At 43.6% G+C, this 14739-nt stretch overlaps 1 protein-coding gene across 7 annotated transcripts in view; it reads left to right on the top strand.

Annotated features, from left to right (window-relative positions):
* Positions 1-14739, top strand: part of LOC143040761 (semaphorin-1A-like) — a 666238-nt gene that overhangs the window by 297036 nt on the left and 354463 nt on the right. The gene's annotated exons all lie outside the window — the stretch shown is intronic.

Raw genomic sequence — 14739 nt, 5'->3', positions numbered from 1 at the left:
TGTCAGCTTAAAGCACGTGGTCGTGTCATACGGCACGGCGTGTCAAATCCGAAGGTAACCGTCGTCGTTGCACAGGCCGTGTCAGATGGCACACACGCGAGTGTGTCAACTTCAAAACGTAGAAAATCGGCGTCGCGGTAACCGTGTCTGGGCGACACACGGGCATGACACTTAGGCCACGAGACGAGCGTGTCAGACAGACCCGCATGATGCATCACGGGTTTGTATTCGTCTTCGTTGTAACCGTCATGTTGTCTTTCGTTGGTTTCCATGGAGATGTTCGTGCGTGGCAGACAACAAATGTACTCTGTATTTTATAGAACGGTTTCACATACGTCATCTTTATCCACTCGTTCAGATCTGCCATTCCAAATCCACTGCTAAACAAATGCCTCTCTCAACTTCCTCCATGAATGGGATGAAACAAGGCAAACTGATGTCACATTAACACACCATATATTTACTGTACTGGTTAACTGAGTATAGGGGTTGATGAAAACACCATTGAACGATTTGATTAATGTGATGAAATAACCCAGTCTAAAACGGTGTGGGCTGTCTTCATTAGGTGAGACCATTATTGGTGTTCATATTACAGAAACTCGTGCTTCAAGAGCGTTTTATCAAGAAAGATGACTAAAACTGTCAGGTATAAGCGAGGATGACTTTCCCATCGACGATGTAAATTGTTTTTGCAGATTGACGATTCAACCTTTTCCAAGAAGGCCTTGCATTGACGAGACCTTGACGAGAATGCGAGAAACAACTAACAAGATTTCTTCAGAAAACGAGGCATGGCAACTGCTGCGCACTCTCGAGTTGGCGATTGACAGCTATGCATATCTAAGCGACATGACGTCAGCAGAACGGATCCCCCTATATTATGCGTTGCTGTTTCCTGGTCACTGATTAAAAAACCAGCACATTTTTTAGTCATGTTACGATATTATGTGTGCGTCACACATCCTTGCTTCTAAACCTCTTTCGATAATATATATATATTTTCTGTCCCTTTCTCTTTTTTTTCAACTTTTTCTTTTTCACGAATTTCGCTCACCACTGGGGATGGTCGGAGAGGAAATGTTTTGTTTTGTGTTAACGTCGGAGGGTTGAGGAGGTCATCTGATACTTTTCCTCTTCCACCCTCCATTCTCTCTTCTTCTTCGTCCTTCCACTCTTTCTCTCTTCCTATGCTTTCTTCCCATCATGACTCCCATTCATGTATTGGTTACCGTTCCTTCTTCAATTCTAATTCATTTACCCCATCCATTCTCCCTTCTTTATCATCTCTCCCTCACACCCTAACTCCGTATTTTCCACCCTACCCATAAATATTGACTACATCATTTCAGGGCAATCAATATGCTTAGGTCTTTAATAACACGGTGGACTCTTCACACACTATTCTATTATGATTAGAAACTAATCACTACGAAAGAATGAACACTGATCACTTTAATATATACTATTCATCCAATCTACTATCATAACTCCATCTCTTCAGTGCGACATTCTCTCCAAGGAGAGAAGCGCTAGTTATATTTGACAGAATACTAATACTCCACTCCTTCATTGCTCCTCCGTAACTCACCTCCATATGCACTCCATCACTCCATCTTCCTCTCTAAAGCTCTTCTCGCCTAACTCCCTCCGTTTCTTTCCCTTGCATTCCCTCCATGTCTCCTTCCTCCTCCTCACTCATAACTATTTGATACCTCCCCCTTTCTCCCTTTCACTCCCCTCCCCCTCCTTTTTCCTTCCTTTCACATTTCCTCCCTTCCGCCTTTCCTCCCCTCCTGCCCTACTACTTCCCTTCCCCTTCCGCGTCCCCACCCCCCATCCGTATTCTCCCCCTCCCCCACCCCTCATGGTTGGCATGTACATATCCTTTCGGTTCATTTGTTCCTTTTTCATTCCCACGCTTACACCTTTACGCTCATTAAACCACTATTTACTCTTCCTCCCCTCCTTCCCTTCGCTTCCCTTCCTACCTCCCTCTCAACCCTCTCCATTCCTGTATCTTCCTTCCTCCCTTTTTCGAACCCCCGTCCTTGCTTCCTCTTGCCTTTCCTTTCCTTTCCTTCGTTTTTCTCCTGTTACACATCGTCTCTTTTCACTTCCCTACTTGCCCTTCGTTCACCGTCTCCCTACGCGCTCTTCGTCTCCCTTCCCCCTTCCCTTCACTCTACTGGCTTCTTTTTTCTCCATTCACTGCGCCTCCCTCCCCCTCTTCCACTCCTATCCGTTCCTACTCTTCCCCTTTATCCTCCCACTTCCCTTTCACACCGTTGCTTCCCCTGTGACGTCACGCGGGGTCTTTTCCACGAAGTCGATCTCTTGACTTTTGTTTTTCGTCCTAGATAACACCGTCTCACTCTGTGATTTCCTTCTCTTCTCCCTCCCCTCCTCCTACTCTTCCTCCTCCTCCTCCTGTCACTTCTCACATCAACTCACCCATCATATACCCCTTTCTTTTTATGGCCGCCCCTCCTGTCCATTGTCCCTTTCATTTTCCCTCCTTATACACCTTTCCCCTATTTTTTCCCCGTATTTCTCCGTATGCTTCCCTCCTTCTCTTTTCTTTGCCCATCATCGATCCTACTCATACTCTCCTTCTTTTTCATCCTTCCCCCGTTGTTTTTATTCCTATCCCTTTCTCCCTGAGCCCATCCCTTTCTCAATCCTCCCTTCTCCTCCCTGCCAACCCCCTCTTCCCCCCCACTCACCACTTCCTTTCTACATTCCCCTGTTTCCTCCCCTTCCCCCTCCTTCCTCCCCTTTCCCTTGGAACGCTCACAATGCCAACAGACTCGAGTACCCATACCCACAGATGTCCCTCTTCCTTTTCCTACCCCTTCAGAGTTGTCATTCTCAAGCCCCTGGTAAACCTTTAGCCTATGTTATGAGCCAAGGACCCATATGTGAACTCTTCCCCCTCCCCCCCTCTCCCCCAAAGCTCGGCCCCAAGAACAGCCGTATCCATAGTTTGGGTGCAGGCTGGAAGTCCTTCTCATTTCTGTCCTTTCTTCGAGAGAAGACGTTGGTTACAGAGTTAAGTTAACTGGATTACAATTGCACCTTTAGCAGTAGGGGTCCTTGCATGGGGGCCTGATGCCCCTGAGGGGTCTATAGAGCTTTCCTAGGGGGATCAGACCGAACAGGAGTTGTAGTTATAGGATATCAGGCGAATTTATTCAGTGGGGAAGTAAGGTCCATGAAGTTGATAAACAGCGTCACATAATCACGGAGAACTTAGCCTTTACAAGGATGGTCGTGACCCCGCCTCGCCAAACTAGAATAATTGAGGAGAAAGAGAGAGAGAGAGAGAGAGAAGGGGGAAGAGTGACCGACATACTTGACAGCATGTCGGACGGACTGAATGAAAGTGTTGTGCATGTATCTGTTGGTCTTCACCTAGGCACACGTCCCCTCTTGAGATTTTCCTGGATATTCAAACGCTTTCGTTCCAGGAAATTCACCTTAGCACTGCACAAGAGTTCTTCCCAATAATTACGATCTTCCTCCTCCTCCTCCTTTCTGAAGTTTATCTTTCTCATTGACGATCTTGTTGCAACTTCAAGAATATTTTTCCTCACACTAAGTGCATTTTTCCTATTCCGTTGACGCCTATGCCTTTTGCTCAGCGGTAACTCACTGACTATCGTCTCTGTTTCAGCCGTTTCAGATTTCATTTTCCATGACCGACAACGGTGACATCGTTTGCCACACTACTCGTACAAACTTCTCTGTCTTGTCCACCATCAATCTGGATCTGCTGCGCTTGTACTCTCGCTGTCCAGTCAGTAACGCAGTTGATCAATACTTTATCTTCTGTGAGCACATGTTCCATCCTCTTCCTCTTCTGTATTCTCTATATATTTTTCTTAAGTATTTTCTTCCCTGTGGTGCCTTCTTCCCGTCTTTCAATGGTGATCTCTTATCACAATGTTCAGGCCATAGCCTAATCTCTTACCAATTTCACCAGTTTTAAAGTTTCACATGTTTCACAACATGTCACAAGTTTTACAACGCGTAGGCCAGGAACGTCTCTTATTGTACGCATATTTACCACCCTATGTTCATATCCATCTTCATTCAGAGTCAGATGTGTATGTATACATATATGTATATTTATCGAGTCTTTGGTGTCCTATATCCTTTGTTTCTTCTCTCCACTTCCCCCTCTTCGGTATTTATATTCCGTTTTATCGAACTCTGAACTCGCCTATTCATCACTGACACCCAGTTCTCTTTCCAGACTCAATCCATTTCTTTTTGGTCTCCTCCCCTCCAGCCTTTATGTCCTCCAGGAATCTCTCTCCCTCTGTAGCAAAGCTTTGATGTCTTCGATCCCACCACTCACTCCAGACTCTCTTAATTCCTGACCTCGCCACGCCTCCCTTTGTTCCATTTCCACTCTTCTAATATTCTCTTGCAAGAGTGGCATGGCAAAAAGTGGCTTCGTCGTGTGAGTTACGGAAGATTTTTTTTCCCATTGGTAGATTTGAAAAGTTTTATAGATCGACTACCATTCGTCTTTATTTACATGGGGGAACACGGGACAAAAAGGGATGTGGACGGAGCCTGTAGGAACCCCCCCCAAACACACACACACACACACACACACACACACACACACACACACACACACACACACATTTTCTCCCTTCAAGGGTCCCTCAGCAACTGAATAAAATCCTCTGATATTAAATGTATGAATTTATGAAGTGTAAGCTACCATTGTGGTGAATGGATAAAAAAAAGAATCCATCCCATCATCTATTTCGTCTCATGCAATCCACATCCGTACTGTGTTCATCCATGGAAAGTACAAATGATGATCGGCGCACTTTGAATATGCGATCTGTCAGATGCGGTGTATGTCACCCACCCACTTTTTTTTTTTTTTCTTCTAGGGGTGGGGTTTCCATTGGATACTCACTGAATACTCAATCTAAGATAAACATGGATAAATAAATAGATAAATATATAAATAAGTAAAATAAATGAATGGGGTTATTCATTCAACTAAAGGCAAAAGAGGTGGGCAGAACTTCCAGGAATTATACAAGCTTCGACTTCGGTCCTCTTGACCTCATACGTGGAAGCTTCGTAAGAAAACCTGTAAATCTTGTTTTAACTTTATAAAATTAGCCAAGTAAATAAAACACCTTATTACACACAAGTATCAATTTAGTGTGTGCCAGTAATACTGGCAGCTTACGTCCAAGAGGTTTGCAGCAGTTCCTAATATCTACAGAATTAGCCAGGTGAATAAAACACCTTATTAAACACAAGTATAACTTATTAGTGTGTGCCAATAATACTCGGTAGAATAAAAAATATATATTTTGTTTTGTTTTGAGCATGTTTATGTTTGTTTACTTATTCTCGTTTTTCTTCGTGAGAACTTGTGAGCTGAAAGATCTCACGTAATGATGTTTTATTATTGGAAATAGTTGCATCTCGTTGTCTGGTCTTGGTGGATAGCCGTCGTCACAGATCGGTTAAGTTTTGGTGGTCCTCCCTCTCACTGGATGCATGAACGGATAGGAGCTGCCGGATAGACAGTGTCATCATTTATTTTATTGCTTTGATCTTCGACGCATAGTCCAAAGAAGACCTTGATTACAAGATAGATGGGAAAAATCCATAGAATTTGATGAACAGTTAATTACTTGTGAATTATGGGAATGTTGCTAGCTGCTACGGATACCAGTTTTCAACTTGGTTAAAAAGAATTGTACGATACTGAGTGGAAGATTGTGAATCGGCACGGAATGAGTCCTGAGTGCTCATTGGACAAAATCTGTTGGTATCAGCTGGCCATCACGTACTTACCCAATAAAACGAAAATGTCTGGGAGGGCATTGCAGAACAGAATGTAATAAATGTTGAAACGCCGATACTGTCCAATATCTAAGTGGTCTCGAAGCCGTCGCCGCCGCCGCCGTCGGTTGGGTGACCATCGATCTGGGCTTTAGTCCACCCCGTTCAGTTGCCGTAGTAGCACGCGTGACGCATTTATCACCAAGCGTTTGTTTTGAACCGTTTCGTGTAAATTACAGGACCGTGGGCAAGCTTTTTCCTCTGCATCTCTTTGGAGGGAATTGGTTGGCTGGCTAGGTGAGGGGGGTTGGGTGAACGTTGAATATGTAGAAAGCGTTTGAATGCTAAACTTGATATCTTTCGCGCCGCGACGTGCCCGCATTGGCGGGAAAACGTTTGCATTCGAGTCGGGTTAAAAATCTAACCAAAGTGCACTTTATTAGTGCCTCGGTCGCTGGATGATGTATTCCATGAATGCTGGATGCAGTATGTTTATATGGTCGGCTGGTAATTGGAAGCAGGTCTTGATAAGAGGGTCGGGGTGGGGGGGGGGAGGTTGTCGAGGTAAGCTGGCAGACGGATCAGGTCGACAGCTTAGTATTTAGTATGAAGCTCGAATCGAACGAATTTTTGTTGTACCGTTTTAAGAATTAGTCTCTTGGTAATGAATTCGATATCCCGGGCGCACGAAGAAGGTGAATTATTCAGGCAAAAGTGAATATTAAATATTTTTGAGATTAATATTGCATCCACACTCTTGCAATCGAACTCGGAAAAGAATTCCTGATCGCGAATTTTATGCTCCGTCCCAGCCCGCCTCATCCACCCTTCTCTTCCGCCTCCCTCCCATCCTCTATTCCTCCTCTTCCCACTTGTCTTTCCTCTTCCTGCGTTTCCTTCTGTCTTTTTCCACCTTCCCTTCCTTTCCTCTTCATCCATCATCTTCTCGCTCCCTCCCTCCTTATGTCCTCAATTTTGTCTTCCCTTGCCCTCCCCCTTTCCATTCCCTCTTTCCAGGACGCTGCTCTGTATTGTCTTCATTCCTCTATTTTTCCATTTTATTTCCTACTCTTATGTACTCGTCTCGTGCGCCAGCCTTCTTCCATTCCCTTTTCTTTGTTTGACTCCTCTTTGTATTTCTCCCTTATATCTTACATTGCTTTGTTTTTAACCTACCCTCGATCTCCTGCCCCCCCTCGCCTCCTTTGCATTCATAGCTCCTTTTCCTCCCTCTTCCCTCCCGTTTCTCATTCTTTCCACCATCTTTTCCTTCCCTCCTCCCCCCTTTCCCACTTCCCTCCCTCTCCTCTGCTTTCCACCCTTCTGCCTCCCTGGGTCCCTCAACTTCTTGCCTCTCCTCCTCTTCCTCCTCCTTCTCCTTCTTCAACTTCTCTTCCAGCAATCCAATACACAGCCTTGGGCGGAGTATTTTTACCAAATCTATCCTTTCTTTAAACAATTTTCCATCAATTTATCTCTGGTTTCGCATGTGTTACCGTGTATATTCCCTGTCATTTTCTTTTCTTCTTATTGTACCTGTCACGTTTGACAGACTTTATTTTTTCTAAGGTTGTGCTCCCCCTTCCCTTCTGCGATAATTTCATTAAGTTTAGCTATACCTCTTGTAGAATTCTCTTCATTTTCTGTTGTTATTCTTCCCCTACCCAGTCTCTTCCCTCTCGTCCTCGGTTCGCTTTGTCTCTTTTCTCTCCATTTTACTACTTTTCTCCTCCTCCTCCTCCTCCTCCTCCTCCTCCTCCTCCTCCTCCTACCTTCCCATTCAATTACTACAATTACTTTTCGTACTATTTTTCGTCCTCCTTTTCTGTTTTCCTCCTGTTTCTCCTCCTCGGCATCCTGTTCCTCCTGTTCCTCCTCCTCCTCCTCCGTTTGTCGTTCATAGCCACCTCTTTTGGTTCACCCCCCTCGCGCTCCATCCCCATGTTCCTCTTTAATTTCTGCTTCTCTCTACTCCCATCTCCACCAATTTTACGTTCATTAGCAAACCGTTCGTCAGTTCTTTCCCTCGTCTCTCCCGTTTCCTTTCGGTTATTGCATTCCCCCCCCCACTCTTTGTCATTTATACCACTTGATTTCGTCCCTTTTGGTTTTTGTTTATTAATTCTCGGTGGGGTTGTGGTGCTGGGGCTCCGGTCAACGGCTCGGGACGTGTGGGTGATCATATATTGAGTACTCATGCGGTGCACCTACGATTCAAACCCTCCCAACGGTCTTTTTTATTCTTTAGGGAGTGCAAGTGCCCTTGGATATTCCCCCGGGACCTTGCCTCGTGTTTCCCATCAGGCACCATTGTAGAAATGATTGATTCAGATTTATGAGGTTATGGTAAGTGCACACGTCGTAGGAATATGCTGGCATTATGGGAAATGAACGATGGTAGAAGAAATTTGCGAGGGCTTTGGCTTGAAGGGGCTCTCTCTCTCTCTCTCTCTCTCTCTCTCTCTCTCTCTCTCTCTCTCTCTCTCTCTCGTCTAGACACTCATTTTCAAAGTTCATCGTTGCGTTTCCGTTCAGTTTATTGCCCTGGAACAAGTGAATATATGTGAGAATTAGTATTAAGAAGTAAAACAGCTTTGCATGCAAGACTGTGGAACCCTGTTTGTGTGTGTTTGTGTGCGTGCGTGTGTTTTACCTAGATGTAATTATCTAGGTGAGTTTTTCAGGAGTGGGACTCATAACATGCTTCCTTGGCCTCTCTCCCCCTTTGTTCAAATTAAACTATTCAGTTTATTTTTAACTTGAAATACTCTGGTTGAAATTCAGGCCTTGCAGACTCTTATCCATTTTGGTGTGCGTGTGTGTGTATGTATGTATGTATGTATGTATTTTGGTGTGCGTGCGTGTGTATGTATGTATGTATGTATGTATGTGCAAACTTCTCCCTCATTATCCTATCCATTTCCACATTCATTTCTTCGTATTACTTTCCTGTTCATACGTTTGTCTCATCTTTCCTGTCTTCTCTGTCTTCCTCTCTCTCCCTCCCTTTCTCTCTCGCTCTCTCTCGTTCTCCCTCTCTCCCTCCCTACCTATTTGCCTGTGCCGCCCACTCAACCTACCTAAGTCATCTGCTATCCTCTCCTCCTCCTCCTCTTTCTCCTCCTCTCATTTCATCTCCAGTTGTAATCGTTTGCTTGTTCTTTGTCTGCTGTTCCTTCGTCAAACCTACTCTCTCTCTCTCTCTCTCTCTCTCTCTCTCTCTCTCTCTCTCCATTTCTCTCGTATCCCCTTTATGCTGAGACTTATGGTAAGCCTTGTAAATCATATGTGTACATCACAGCCTTTTCCGTCTGCATGTCGTTCATGTCCTGTGCTCTCTTTGCCCTTGTTCTCTTTTTCCACTCTTTAACTTTTATCCTCTGATTCTCCCATTCTGTTCTTTCGTTTTTTCTTCCCCACTTTTCAGTCTTAGTCGGTCCTCCTCCTTTATTTTAAATTTATTTCGTCGTTAGAATGGCCAACTCTTTTTTTTTTTTTTTTTTTTTACTCTTTTTGTTCCGTTCTAGAATCTCCCCTCCCCTCTCCCCCCCCCCTCTCTCTCTCTATTTCTCACTGTCCCTCCACATTTGTTTTTTCACCAACCGTTATGTATGTGTATATGGATATATATTATATATATATATATGTATATATATATATATATATATATATATATATATATATTGTAGACATGATATAACTGGGTCTTAGATATTTTTATAAAATCCTCTCTATCTTCCCCCCCCCTCTCTCTCTCTCTCTCTCTCTCTCTCTCTCTCTCTCTCTCTCTCTCTCTCTCTCGGTACACGATACCCTGTAGCATTTTTGAATTGAAACCCAATACATCTGAATGGCCAGGAGCCTGGCGTTTACCAAACTTTGTTGGCGAAATCAGGAAAAGATAACAACTAGATTAAACCTTTCGACGCCGCGCGGGTTAGGTGCCGGGGGGGGGGTCTTCCCTTGGCTGAATAAAATCGTGGGAAGGTTAATTGGGAAGAGGAATAATGAGGAAGCTTTGGTAGAAGAGAGATTAATCTACGCACTATCATCACTAATGTCGCTCTCTGTATCATGGCCTTCACCACCATCACCACCACCACCACCACAATCACCACCACTATCACCACCACCACCACCACGGGACTAGAAGCAGTTATTACAGGGCTGATAGCAGACCTGAATTTAAACTCCTTTTCATTGATTAATTGATGTCTTTCTCGTAGGAAGGATTATGTGGGGGAGGGGGGGAAGGGGGGAATTCATCAATAGGATGTCGAGAGTGCCCCAGATCTCTAATCCCCCCTCCCTCCCCACCTCTCCCCTCCCACTTCCCTCCTCCCCTTCCAGCTGCTACCTTTCTCTCCTCTCTCAACCCGCGTCCTCCCACCTTCCCTCCTCCCCCTCCTCCTCTTCCCTTTCCCCTTCTCTCTTCCCTTTTCCTCCTTATCCCTTCCCCTTTCTCTTCCCACTTTTTCGACTCTCTTTACCCACTTCCCCGTTCCCTCTCTTCCTTCTCTCTCTCTCTCTCTCTCTCTCTCTCTCTCTCTCTCTCTCTCGCTCCTCTACCCTTCCTATCTTCTCTATTTTTCGATTCCCTTTACCCACGTCCTCGTTCTTTCTCTCCCCCCTCTCTCTCTCCCTCTCTCTCTCTCTCTCTCTCTCTCTCTCTCTCTCTCTCTCTCTCTCTCTCTCTCTCTCTCCTCCCCTCCCCGCTCCTCCACCCTTTCTATCTTCTACTTCGGCTCCTATTCTAGTATTGAACCAACTTCTTTAGTGAGTGGATATAAATCATTAATATTTATTTGTTTGTATTGTTCTGGATGGATTTGATGGGCGTAAGTGATCTAGCAGCCCGGCTAACTTGAGTATTGGGTTGTTTTTTGTTTTTTGGATGTTGTTGTGTATAGCTGCAACAACAGTAACAACAACAGCGTATGACAAAAGCATCAGTTTTTGTACAAAAACAGAAACAATAAAAATGTGAAAAAACAACTTTATCAGCAGCAAGAGTTTGCTTGTTTGTTTGCTCTTTTGTACATAAAACATACACACGGACACTCAGATTCTCTCTCACACACACACACATACACACACACACAAATACGCATGCACACACACAAATACACACACACGCACATGCTGTAATGGTTAGTGACATTGGCTATCGCACTGTAGGTCCGAGATCGAGTACCATTCATGGATCAGAAACCGTCACAGTGCTACCAGCCGTTACTATCCCTCTTGTGCAAGGGTATGGGTAAGTGTAACATTTTTCACAGAACACAACTTGGGTTGATTGACTCCCCCCCCCCGCCTTTTAACTCCCCCTCGGCCCCCCCCCCAAAAAAAAAAAGTCAGAATAAATTGATTCGCATTGTGTTTACATTGTTCGGTGAGAAACAGGTCCCCCTTGCGTGACGTCACCGTGACGTCATTGTTTCGTGACGTCATCGTGTGGACATCAAATCAAATGCAGATCGTAGACTGATTACATACGTCTGAAAGTTCACTCTTAATTTGAGTTAAAATTGGATGAAAGAATGTCCACCAAATGATCCATGAATAGTTAAGTCTACCTCAGTGGCCTCTGACGTTGGTGGGAGCATGTGTGTGGGCACAGCAAAGATCGATGTCTCAGCTGGTGGGATCATAGTGTGGTGGTAATGATGGAGTTCGTAATGGGAGCATTTAAGGTGAGGTAATCGGTAGATTTGTGAGATTTACGTCGACGAGAAACGCAGTTTTTGAAATTATGTATATATATATATATATATATATATATATATATATATATTATATATATAAATATATGCAAAGTAGACCACTTGGAAAAAGAAACTCACGAAGCAGAGCGCTTTCGTATATTACATCTTCAGTGCAACAAGTACATAGTGATAGGAATACATAGACAATATATACATGATATATTGTATTCCTATCACTATGTACTTGTTTCACTGAAGATGTAATATACGAAAGCGCTCTGCTTCGTTAGTTTCTTTTTCCAAGTGGTCTACTTTGCATAAGTGAACACACGTACCCGTGTTCTTATTAGCATATATATATATATATATATATATATATATATATATATATATATATATATAAATGTGTGTATATATAACAAAATTATATTTGGTTGTGTGCGCTTATGTGGGAAAGGGAGAGACCGATTCGGTTGTGATACTACAGCTTGGGTCTGAGCTTACAGAATAGATACACAGAAATATTTCACTGCAAATCTCCAAATTGCCGCGTGGAGAGATCATTGTAAGATAGCAGGGACAAGATAGTTAATGACCAACCACCCACCCATCAAAAAAAAAAAAAAAAAAAAAAAAAAACCCTGGAGTGGACACGTGCAAAATCGAAGCAGACACACGCACACACACGCGCGCGCACACACACACACACACACACACACACACACACACACACACACACACACACACACACACACAAACCATGGCACAGTTGGTAGAGTTCCCGGCTGCCACTATGGCGGTCCGGGTTCGAAACCCGCCCAGGGCTGAAATAATTCCAGTATCGCTGCGCTGCGGGCTGTTACTCCAACTCTCGTGGGCGGGGAGTTGGGTGTGTGTGTGCGTGTAAGGTCACAGCATTACCCATAGATCGGTCATATATGAGCTCTGAGCTCTCTTCCGGGAGGGAAATAGCTCTTGATCACGAGTCCAACACGTGATCAAAGACCATGATGAACCATGGTGAATGAATCACACACACGCACACACACACACACACACACACACACACACACACACACACACACACACACACACACACACACACACACACACACACACACATACACACACACGAGCAAAACTACATGTTACAAACGGACACAAAGGTAAGCCTTCTTTCGTAAACGCTTATTAGTAGCCAACTCTCTTTAGCGAACTGTGGACGAGGAAGAAGTAAGTTGTATCTTGCCAACTTTTAGGGAAATGACAATTTTGTTATTGATTTACTTTAAAGTAACAGCACTAATTTAATTTTTGTCGTAAGGTAAGACATACTCGTTATGATCTATGATGGTATTTTGTTTATTATTTACATTATTATAGTTTTTATTTATTCATTTATTTATTTATCATTATTATGATTGTTTTTGCATCCGACCTAGATATAGACCAAAAGGTCTCCTGTCGGTATGTTCCGCCTTTGTAATCCTTTGTAGTGTTCTTAGCCTTACCCTTCTTCTTGCCCTTCTCTTTCTTCTTCACCTTACCTTTTCCTTTACCTTAGCTCTCCTCCTCCTCCTCCTCCTCCTCCTCCTTCTCCTCCTTCTCCTCCTTCTCCTCCCCTTTTCCCTTCCCAGCTAATTCCCTTTAACTTTCATTTCATTTCGCTTCCCCCCTTTCCACTATTTTTCCTCTTCCTTCTATTTTACCTTTTCCTTGTCTACCCTCCCTTCCTACCCCATCCTGTCTGTTGCCCTCCCTTGCCCTAATCTACCCTCCCATGTCTCTTTTTTCGCTCCTTCCATTCCCTTTCTATTGTCTTCCCTCTCCCCTCTTCCCTTTTCCTCCTCCTCCTCTTACCTGCCCCTGCTCGTCCCTGTCCTCAGTATGGGTATTCTTCCTTCTTTCTCTCGTCCCTCTTTTTTTTTTTTTTTTTTTTGTCCGTTTGTTTTTCAGGTCTTTTTTTGTCTTCGTTTGTTTTTCAGGTCGTTTCGTTCTTTTTTTTTGGGGGGGGGGAGGAGGGCAGTCTTTAGTGCGTGGGGGCGAATTTGTAATGTTTGTCTTCTTAATTGTGTTTTTCTGTTTAATGTTTCGAGGGTCTCGAATCTCATAATGTATTTTTTGTGAAATTTAGTGTAATTGTTTAAACACGGTATTATGATTTTTTTTCACGTCTATATACATGACCTATTTTTGGCCCTTTTAAAAAAGATGTGTAGGTCTGTGTTGCACTATGCTGCGTTGATCTTCTGTTGTTAATTTGTTTGTTTAGCAAACTTTACGACGAGTTCTGTCGGTGTTATCGAAAGTTATACGTATTAATGTGTTCATGTTGGCAATTAATCATGATTTAGTAATTATATGATTATAACAAGCATATGTCTAATGTTTGTATATTTTTTTTATTATTTTAACACGTGGGAGGAAGTTCGTGTTTTTGTCTTTCTTATCTAACTTTTTTCCATTTTATTTCGCATCTGCATTTTGTTTTTCGTGCCTGCAAAAGGAAAGTCGTTGTTAGTTGGACCTGTGTTTAGAAAACCCAACGCCATCCCGCACCCACTCCTCACCCCTAGCGGTCATGTTTTTGGTGTCCAGTGGAGATTTTCGTGGTTTTATGTGAGTTTATTTATACCGCTGGTATTGGTATGCCCTTGGTGCTTCTCCCTCTGCAAGCTTGTTTATATTTTCTGACCAGCTGTCATGATCGCCTGGCCAGCTTTTTACACCGCCCGTTTTCTGTTGTGGTGATGAAAGTCGGGTTTCGCACGCCGTGTGCTGGTGTAAAAACTTGTATCAGGAGGATTGTATCTTTATGAAGAGTCCCAGTTTGATTCTTCTGTGATACAATTCTCCTCCAGGGTCTGTCTTCGTGCTTGAAGAGAAGAAGAAGAAGAAGGTAATTGCAATAAATGAAAGCCACACGACTGCTACAGACTTGGCTGGAGTGATGATGACACTGATGATGCAATAAATAGGCTGGCTCTGGAGAATACACTGTGTAATCTGGTTGCAGTCACACACACACACACACACACACACACACACACACTAACACACTAACACACACACTAACACACTAACACACACACTTCCACTACAGTTCCACTGCAGAAAAAGAACTTTACCATTCTTTTCCTTATGTTGCATTATTCCATCTGTTGTTTCAAGACTTTTGCGTATGATTTACAAGTATGTCCAG

Source organism: Oratosquilla oratoria, chromosome 29, assembly GCF_046742065.1.
Source record: "Oratosquilla oratoria isolate Oo_2021 chromosome 29, ASM4674206v1, whole genome shotgun sequence".
Taxonomy (NCBI): domain Eukaryota; kingdom Metazoa; phylum Arthropoda; class Malacostraca; order Stomatopoda; family Squillidae; genus Oratosquilla; species Oratosquilla oratoria.
Note: the sequence above shows the minus strand (reverse complement) of the source record. Positions and strands in the feature narration are given on the sequence as shown.